Below are 10,121 nucleotides of genomic sequence, written 5' to 3' on the forward strand. Positions count from 1 at the left end.
CTATTTTTTAATCAAATTATACCAAATTTGGCACTGGGTCACCCCACAGATACACACAGACAAAAGACGTGTGTGTTTGCATTTGGGGCCCTGCATAAAGTCAATTTCGTGTACAATTTTATTTGCATACAAGAAGAAGACCATGGAGCAGCACCAGACGAGCCAGAGACACACTTAGACACACATTTGGCTTGTCCCCGTCTTATTGCATGTCTTGCAATTTATTTGTCTGCCCTTCCCGGCCCCGCCCTCAGCCCGCCCTCACCCCACCATCTCCTGCCAAGCCAGACCCCCTTTTGCCCACAATGCTTCGTCATGGAAGAAAAATAGCTGCAAAAGTCATTGAATGAATTTTATGCATTGACATTCGTCCCCATTCCGTCCGGCGTTTCGGTGCTCCGGCATTCCGGCGGGCCCGCATGCATTGCCAAATATTGGAGAGCGAAAGAGAGACGGCGGCCGGGGTGACAAGGATACGCGGAGTGAGAAGCCGTCAGGGTTTGCTGCGACAACGACATGTCAAACTGACCCAGTTATGCATTGCTTCCATAGTTTGCTCTTGTGCTCGTTTTTGCGGTGTGTTTGCCCGAAAATTTGGTCAATAATTTTAAACTCGCTGCTGAGCGAGGTGGGTGGCAGTCGCTTCCTCCCACCCCCACCGCCGCCGAATCATTCATATTCGCCACCATTGTGGATCGTCATTGTTGTGTTGCCATTTAATGTTTGCACTTGCTTTGATTTGCGTTTCATTCATTTTTTTCAGCTCTAGTATTTATATTGAAATTTATTCATCAGCGGGGAAATTCCTAAAAAATTGCACTCACAGTGGAAGCTAAAATAATAGTATTGCTTAAAAAAACTAGTTTTAATTTATAAAACCTCTACAATTAGATGTTCAGTGGTATCATTTTAATTTGTAGAAATAAAATTTCCGTAATTATTTATTGATAAAAATAAGGCATTAAAAGTGATTATCCACAAATGTTTCTGTATCGTCAACTGTAAAAAAGAGGCAAATTAAAAACATCTTTCATTCCTTCCATTTTTTGCTAGTTTTTTGGCTTTGTCTATTTAGCCACCTCTATGTTATATTATTTAAATTAATTTTCACAGCTTCTGGCTTAAATTTAATTGTTAGCGAATCGGGAACTTCAACCTTTGATTCGGCCGGGCCTGTGCGCCACAAGTCCTGCAGTGTCATCGAGGGGCCATAAAGGCAAGCGACATTTCAACGCCATCTCGCCTCTGGAGGGGCATTAACAATGCAAAACAATGCATAGATAGTCGAGCATATGTCTTGGCCCAGGTGCTTAACCTTTGACAGTTAATTGGGTCAGCCACTGCAGGTGGGCAGTTTGATCCTTTGAGTCACTTGAGTCGACAGTTTCAGTCCATAATTTAAACATGAGTGGGGGAAGCAATTAGTGTCGGCTGCCACTTGAGTGGCAGTGGCTCTTAAAAATATTAAAAACCAAAATACCAGCAAGCCATGTCTGGCCGAAACTGACCGCATCAAAGCATCCTGGCACCATGGTGCGTATGGGCAATACAGACCAAGTTGAGTGGGTCGGAAACACTTGACCAAATGCAGAATATGCTTCCGTCTTTCTACTTTTTTTCGGAATCGCTTCGAATGTTTTCCTTTCCCGCATGATACCAGCTTGCTTGGTTGTTAGTTTTTTGGTGCGGCTGCATATGGTAACGGTAGGAATGGGAATGGATGTGGCTGGGCCAGTGGCAGTGGATGTGGATGTGGATGTGGCTGCGGCTATGGCTGTGGCAGACACGTGCACACACAATCGTATGGACATGGCCATGCATACATACATCTGCCATAAAGTAATTCAGTGTTGTTCCAATAAAGTGCTTCATAAATATTTATTGGATTATCGAACGTATCGGACGTACAGCCACATGAACTGTCTGGAGAACGCACATTGCTCCTCCATTGCCATAATGAATATGAAGCAATGAACATTGCAATAAGCGCACGTATGAATAAATGAGAGCACATCGCTGGAGAAAAGAGAATAAACGGAGAAAGGAGAAAGCAGGAGCAGCAGCTCCAGCAGCTCCAGCAGCAGCAACATCAGGAAGCACAAGAAGTTTCCTCCCATTCTGAATGGAAATGAATGAATGGAATGCTTGGGGCAAATAAACTAATAGTTCAAGTGCTTTCAATTGCGGGTTTTTGTAATTTAATAAACCACTCGACGCTCGCCAGATGAACGCTACCCGATTGATGGATATACAAATACCATAAATATATTCATCGTCGTTTAATTAACTAACATTGCCGGGCCTCGTGCGCTAATTGCATAATCAATTAACACATTTGATACTTTAATTATAATCAACCGTCCGGAAACCGACCGGTGCCTATAATTAAAAGTGGATTAAATCCATAATCTCGAAAATTAAAGCCTCGTTAAAGTCATAAAATGGCGACGTAACAAATTGGAATTTAGGCCTGGCAGTATGGCTGGTGGATAGGCGGACAGGCAGCAGACAATCAGGCATTATGATGGGGCCTGAAATTGCTATTTATTATTTATTCTGACATTTACATCAACAATCGAAGCCAGGCAAAGTCGAACTCAAAGTCAGACGGGAGGGCTGAAATAGTAACGAAACATCCTCGGGCCTTGCAGGTATTTATGGTGTTTGCATATTTCATGGCCTGTCATTGTTTACATGGCTCAAATCTCTTTTCGTTTCTCTCCCATGGCTTTCTGTTCTTGTCCTCATGTGTTGTCTTCTGGAGACTTCATTTGCACATTTTACAAAAACATTGAAGCGTGTAATTCAAGGGGTAACCACGTTAGACACCGACAAAAAGTCAACCGACATTGTTGAAAGTGGCTGGGTATCGAACTCTCAGTATCGTTACGTATTCATAGAAAACGACAACTGACTGAGAGCCAGGAGAAATGGAAAATCAGACCGAGTACTAGGACAAGCTCGGGTACACCCAACACTAATCACACATAAATCAAAAAATGACATAAAGTGTAGCAAATAGCAGCTGGTTGTCAGGTTGTCTGGCTGTCGAGTTTGGTGGCAAACTGCCGACACACCTATAACACGAAATCGAAACCAATTGAACGCAGAAATGGAAGATATTGCATGTGGGCTCAAATCCGATATTGCAATGCCATGCCATATGGTAAAATCTCAGGCTAAGGTGGCCGACTGCAACCCATGCAATATTAATTACAAATTACAGGCAAGCACATTAAACATGCATTGTCAACTCCCACCGGGCAAAACAAACACACACACAAACTCCCACAGCCCCTTCGATTAAAGTCCCAGCTCCCATTGTGAGCGATGCACAGGGAGCGATAAAATAGTTGGATAAAAAACGGAAAAGTGGAAAACCAGCATATTGGAGAGGCCTAACACAATGCCATTGTAATATCGATTACGAAGCTCTCGAACAGTACCCCCCAAAACTACACATTAGCCTGCGCCGGCACACGCTGCGTATACGTGCTATGTGTGTGCTTGTGCCGCCCTCACATAATTGCTGTCATGAAACTCGTTATAATACACCTTCCCGTTGAATAGAGGTATTGGGTGGCTGGCATTTTGTCGGCTTATGAATTCACTCCGCTCCGAGTGGTTGTTGGTTGTTGTGGTTTAATAATTTATGGCGGTGGCAATTATTTAAACTGGCCAACGACAAGCCCCATGTATGACATCAGAAAATGGTTCACACGACCGTGGAAAATACATTTGCATACGCAAATCCGAAGCAACATGGAGGTGGAGGTGTACAAGGAAAATAAGGTATAATGTCACAGCGAAAGAGTTGAAAAGCTGCATTAAACAACACTTAGATGTTGCCAAAGGCGGGTGCTTAGCGGGCGGATGAGTGTTTGTGTGTAAGCAAAAAGATTCATGATTTGTGTGCGGAAAGGAACTCCAAGGCAGTGGTGTTGCGGCAAAGCAAATATTGTTAAAGTTGTTGTGGCAACAGCTGCTGCCGCCCGGTGGAAAAAATTGCACGCGGTTAGCCAGCACAACACAATAGGTAGCTGGACAAGAAAAAAAAAACAGAAAAATATATAAAACACACCGGGGAAAACTGCATAAAATGTCAAGGTAAAACTAACAAACTGGCTTAGAAGCGATTTAACGGAAACGGAAATGCCAGCAAAGACCGTTTAAAGCGACACCAACTTTGGACAGCTGCATTTAAGAGCCAAAAGAAACTTCTTTTCCTTCTTGGCCCGGCTGATAAGCAGCAGAAAAGCAAGGAGAATGTAGGCAGGAAAAACAAAATAGAGTCCCCGTGAATGGGCGCCGTAATTAGAGTGTAAACGGGCGACAAGCGCAAAGTTCAAATCGCTGCTCAAAAGTAATTAAAAAGTTGCAAATAAAACGGCAAAGAATACCGTCCAAATTGCGCGATTGCAGCGAACTTTTGAGGCAGGCGGGATCTCTGTCTTGTTAATCTATCTCTCCTGGCATTCAAAACTCTTTACAACACAGTTAAATTTTGTTGAAAAAAAAAAAACAGAAATAGAACTGGTGCTCCCCCCTCGGCAATTTGAACTCCACAACTCATTGAACAGCCCTTGGAAAGTACGCCAACAATTTTACGCTTGGGCCTAACCAGAAATTCCAAACGGGGAGCCAGGAATCGGGACTCGGGACTGCCATTCGAGTAAATGCATTGCAACTATTTTAGAGGCACTCATTTTTCAGTTGAGTGGTTGGATGAAGCTGCCAGCCAGCCAGGCCCTGTCGGGTGTTGGATATTTGGGTGAACCGTAGTTTATGCCAGAAGGATACCAGAAGGATAGGCCACGACAGCGAGACATGTGCCAGGATCTCTAACCATAGAGCGCATAGTATGTGTTGTGTGCGCCAGGTAATCACGTCATTATCACGTGAAATTTCGGCATTAACGTGAATTTACGATTTGCACATGAGCACACGACGGGCCAAGGCGGAGGGCACAAGAAAGGCAACAAAACTGAAGTAAAAAAATAAATAAACACTAACGGATAGCGGAGGCACAGCAGAGTACAGCCCAAGGTAGCGACGCACATAAACTCACATTAAATGCGATTGCCAATTTATTTACTAAGTGAGCGCCAGTGAGGCGCAGGATGTGGAACCAGGACTAAGGACTAACGTCAGGAGCACAGCTGGCAAGCGCTGCTAAGTTGGCTCAAATTTTAGAGCGGAAATAGTGCGGCAGGCGATGTGGCATGGGGCTCATGGTATGGGGTATAGGGTAAGGGGCTTTGTAATTGAACCAGAGAGCCGCCCAACCTAAAAGTTGCTGAGCCAAAAACTTCACTCACACACACACACACTCGACGAATGTTGGCAACTTTTTTGCATACAATTAACGAAAGTGGCGCACCTAGGTAAATAACATGAAATATTTCTGGGGGCTGGAAGAGGGCCATGCGAGTGCTCAACCGCATTAACCCATTACCAGCATAAGCAGTAAGCTGTGAATTTTCCTTGCCAGGTTTTCCTGATTTTTTCCTTTCGCCTCCCCAGCTTTTCCTTTCGTTGAGCCATACGATTTTCCATCACATTTGCCAAATTGAATTATATATTATATATTTTATGTACATTTATAGTAGAAGTGCACACTCGAATGAATTTCCGTTGCTTTGCTGACACTTAATGATTTACGGCTTGGAGCCAAGCTACGATTTCACTCGGCCACGATAATGTGATTTTTCTGGTATTTCTTGTATATTTTAACGCCACGATCGTCGCCAGGACACGCACTCGTAATTCCGCTCGAATCGCTTCGACTTGAAACCCAAAGCGGCCTGTTTGAATCGCTAGAGCCCGCTTGCCATTGGCCGCGTGTCCTTTCGTCACGAGTCTCAGTCGCAAACTGTTTGGTCCGCAGGACTAGCCAGCCTTCGGCATCCTTCGACCCGACAGGACTCGGCCTCGGGTTCGGGCTTTGGTCCTTCGACTTGCCTCGTTTACCGGAACAAAACGAGAGAGATAGGGAGAGAGTAGTGTGTAGAGTTTTATTTGGCGCCAATTTGGTTTGACTGTCATGTGGAGAGTGTGACTCTCAAACTGTAAAGGGCAACTTGGGAGTTTGAAAAAGGATCAGGAGCAATGGCAAAAATATTCTTTCAAAGTTTTCTTCTATTTATTTTTTAGTATATTGACTACTTATATATATAAGTGATAAAATAAAATAATGAATTAGAATGTATATTTTTTAAATTTAAATTTTTTTAAAATAATATATCAATACAAATATATCGGAATTTACAATTGCTGAATTATTCGGCTTGTAATCTGCTAGACTTAAATATATATATTTAAATCAATTTTTAATTTTTAACTTGACTATTTGGAGAGTTACCAGAAAGCCAGCCGGAAAATAGAAAGAGCAAGCGACGGGAAAGCTAGAGAGAGACATACACACAGATAGTTGAAGTTTCAGGTGGCAGTGCAATTATCCGTTTTTGTTTTGCTAGGACATTCGCCGTGCAAAGCTCTCCGGGTCTCCATGCCCGTGTCCGTGTTGGCCTAGGACTCTGCTCTGCGTACGAGCAAAAGCTCACGACTTGACACACAAACGGACGGAATGGCAGATGCCACCGAAGCCAGGCCATCCACGATGGATGACGACGCATGGAAGTGTCCAATAAAAATTACGTATACGCAGCGAGTGCCCGAAGCAGCAGGCTCTAAGCCACGAAGCGTGCGGTAATTGGCAGTAGCCAAAAACAAGTAAAAAGTACACTTACATATCTATGTGTGTATGTATGAATGTTCACATGACCCTTCAAAACATCGCCTACACTTTTAAAGGTTTTTGCAAAAATAACGAAGAACTAAATAAACACTGTATGATATGTACAGTCGAAAAATATCATTAACAAAAGAAAATAGAATATGAATAAAAAAATAAAAATACCAATACAAGAATATTAATTGAACACTTTCCATCCTATTTATTTTATAAAATGGGTTTTCCAAGTTTATTATATAGTGTTTATAGTATTCTATAACACATAGTAATGTTGTCTATTTCCCTTGTTGTCTATTCCCCTTATGGTTTTAATAAGAATTTTAGTCAATGCAAAAATATCATTTTATAACCGCAAATCACTCTAATTCTGGACATGGCTATTATCAAGGTCAAAGTATTTTTGTTAGTGTAACTAGCCTAAACAATGGGCACGAAAATTGCAGCCTGGCCGCGCCTCAAGAAATTGGCCTCGACAGCGGCCTGGCCAGCATGTCAACATGTCGCCGACGCTATAAATCTATAAAGGCAGTACGCCGTACTATGGTGGACAGGAACTGGAGACGGGACTGGAGCTGGAAACGGAAACGGGAATTGGAATTTGGATTTTGTATTTTGGAGTCCCCGTCGTCCTGCATAGCTGCACGAACTATGGCCCCACGAGCACGGCTATTTCTTTGGAGAGTACATTGTAATTATCGCGTGAAATCAAAGCGATGCCCGCCGACCCGAATGTCTTGCCAAAACAATAAGTCGTGGCCGGGTTGGCAAGGCAACGTGGGGAAGGCGCCCTCAGTTCCTGGTCGGAGGGTCCGCCTTTGTGCGGTCCGCCTGGACTTTTATGTTTGCCCGCAGCCGCAATCGCGGCCCGACTAAGCTGATTATTTCATTTCCATTGTGCTCGCCCTCTGGCATAACTTAATTTTTATGGCACTTATGATATTTTAATCTAATGAAAATATAATTACATTGCCATTGCTAATTCATACTCACTGCGAGTCGAGACTGAGTGGTTAGTTTGCGGAAAGGAGGGAGACTCACCTGCAAAGTAAATAAAGCAAAAGAAATATTATTCGTTTGTTGCTGGCTGGAAACCTGCTGCTGGCGGGAAATGGGAGCAAACGATTCCCTATCCCAACATCAAAGCCAGGGAAGTAACTAAACTTGAATCGATTGCCAGCAGAAGTAAAACAAATTGTGGAAAAATACAAAAAAGGGAAATACAATGCAGAAAACACAGAGGGAGACACACGCAAAGCCACCTAAACCTGAAAACAGAGACAATCGGCGGCGGCAAGGTGGCATGCCAAGGCTCCCGAGGTGGGGCACATACACGCTCACTGTTGCAAATTGACTTGCTTTTGAAGTACAAAGCATTTGGTGTTGCCACCTGCAGCCCGTTGGCTAAACAACGGCAGGCCCAGGCTGGAATTGAATTCACAGCCGGGCCAGCGGCACCAGAACGCTGCGAGATGTCAGAAGGACAAAGACGTGAGAATTGCTTATTTTGTGAAAATTAGAAAATATCACAGAACGCACAGAAACACATAGAGTCGCACTTTATGTAGGCACTGAAAAAAAAACGCAAAAAATTCGTATTCTTTGAACATTTTGAAATATTTATTTAATTGGTATATACTTTTTATTCATATTATTAAATCCATTGAATACAAAAATCATCTTTAAAATTACCTTACTCATTAAGGAAATTATACAAAGTCTCTGCAAACTGAAAAAAATAAATTTTTGTTTGTTTTAAATTGTAAACGCGACTGTGTTGCGTTTTTGAGCATCTACAGAAGTCTACTACTTCAGCGGCTTCTTCGTCATTTATACTCCTACTCCTTCTTGCCTCAATCCTGGCCACCATCTGCAGATCCAGTTCTGGTTGTGTGTCAACATCAGCGCGGTTTGTTGCCCTGCAGTCCATGCATAATTAGTAGCTAACAACAATTCTCAGGCAGCCAGCCAACCAGCCAGCTAGATAGCCAGGCTCTTGAAGCCGCAGAACACGGAAGCAGCGACAACAGGACTCTTGTCGCTCTCATTCGCATCCATGTCAGCCAGGACAATTGCCGCTGTCACTCTGCCCCAAACCCAGCCCAGTGCTCGCCTGATTGGAGTGAAAGTTAAAGTTGAGCTCCTCAAAGTAATTGTCGCCAGGTTTCCTTTTCTGTAACCCTTCTGGCAGCCAATAGACTATAAGACTCCCATTCAGAGATTGTTAATGTTGTCGGGGGGCCCAAAAACAAGCTCCATGAAACGGATATACAAAGCAAATTGTGTGCATTAGCCAGTCCTTGAGTGGGGGAGGACTGAGGGCCTAGAAAATGTCCTTCCAAATTGAACAATATTCAATAAAGGCCAGGGTACAAGGCAGCCAGCCAGGCCGAAAGGTAACATTGGGCCATTCTACATATCCAATATGTAAGGATGAATGGAGGCGCTGGTGTGTGTGTGCCTTGGTTACGGTCAAAGGACACGTATAATAGATTGCTAGTTAGTTGGCTTAAAAAAGGACACAAGGCGGCAAATAATCCGAAAAGTTATCAGCCCATAGACAGCAAAGGTGATGCCGGCAGCAGCCATTGAAAAGTGCAAAGGAAATTTAAATGGTGGGACTCTAGTTAGCCTGACTCATTTCCACGCTTTTCCTTTGCCAATTCCATTGAAGTGTTAACATGCGTTTTCAATTAGCCAAAATTGCCGCTCACTGAGCTCAACAGAATATTGGGCCTCAATGGGAAATGACATTCAAAAGGTTCGCTGCCATTCATTTAAAGGGTTTACTTTTTACTACTTACATAAAATGAGTGTATAAATAGGGATAAAGTGTCTAGATATTCTATGGATATATGTAGATGAGATTTATTTCTGAGGAAGCGTTTTTTTGTTTTTTCCGAATAATGTAATTTTAAAGTTTTTTCGTTGAATTTGAATCCCCTCTTAGGTCGCAAAAGGCTAGTACCCCACACAGGGAACTTCTAACGCGTTGTTAGGAAGGTGTCTGACTGTCTGACTGTCTAGTCCCATTGTCTTGGCAAGTGTGACGAAGTGCCTGTGTCTGTGCGTGCTTGTGTGTGTATGGTGTGTATGACTGTGTCCTGACTTCCGCTCATAACTCGACTCGACTTTAGGCACCTCAAGAGCTGACTTGACGGACGTGGCTTATTGTTTCATTTTGCTGCCGCGTTAGCTTACGACTGAAACAGCATACAAAAGCAATTTATCAAGCCCTAATTGTGTGTGTGCCGGTGTGTGGCTATACGTGTGTTCTTGTCATTGGTGTGTCAGAAAAACTTAGCTATAGTTTGTTGTACTTTCGAGTTGTCTCTCCCACTTTTTGTGGCCCTCTTCCTGAATCCTATTT

General features: G+C 43.2%; 1 protein-coding gene across 2 annotated transcripts in view; it reads right to left on the reverse strand.

Annotated features, from left to right (window-relative positions):
* LOC6505856 overlaps positions 1-5,895 on the reverse strand; it is a 75,209-nt gene extending 69,314 nt beyond the window's left edge. Inside the window, exon 1 of one of the 2 annotated variants that reach the window (XM_014905331.3) lies at positions 5,599-5,890. The gene's annotated coding sequence lies outside the window, so the exon portion shown is untranslated. Of the gene's footprint in view, positions 1-5,598 lie in introns of both variants that reach the window. The other variant, XR_006506883.1, reaches the window with a different exon arrangement.
* Between the last annotated feature and the right edge of the window lie 4,226 nt (positions 5,896-10,121).

The sequence above is a fragment of the Drosophila ananassae genome, chromosome 2L, assembly GCF_017639315.1.
Source record: "Drosophila ananassae strain 14024-0371.13 chromosome 2L, ASM1763931v2, whole genome shotgun sequence".
NCBI lineage: Eukaryota > Metazoa > Arthropoda > Insecta > Diptera > Drosophilidae > Drosophila > Drosophila ananassae.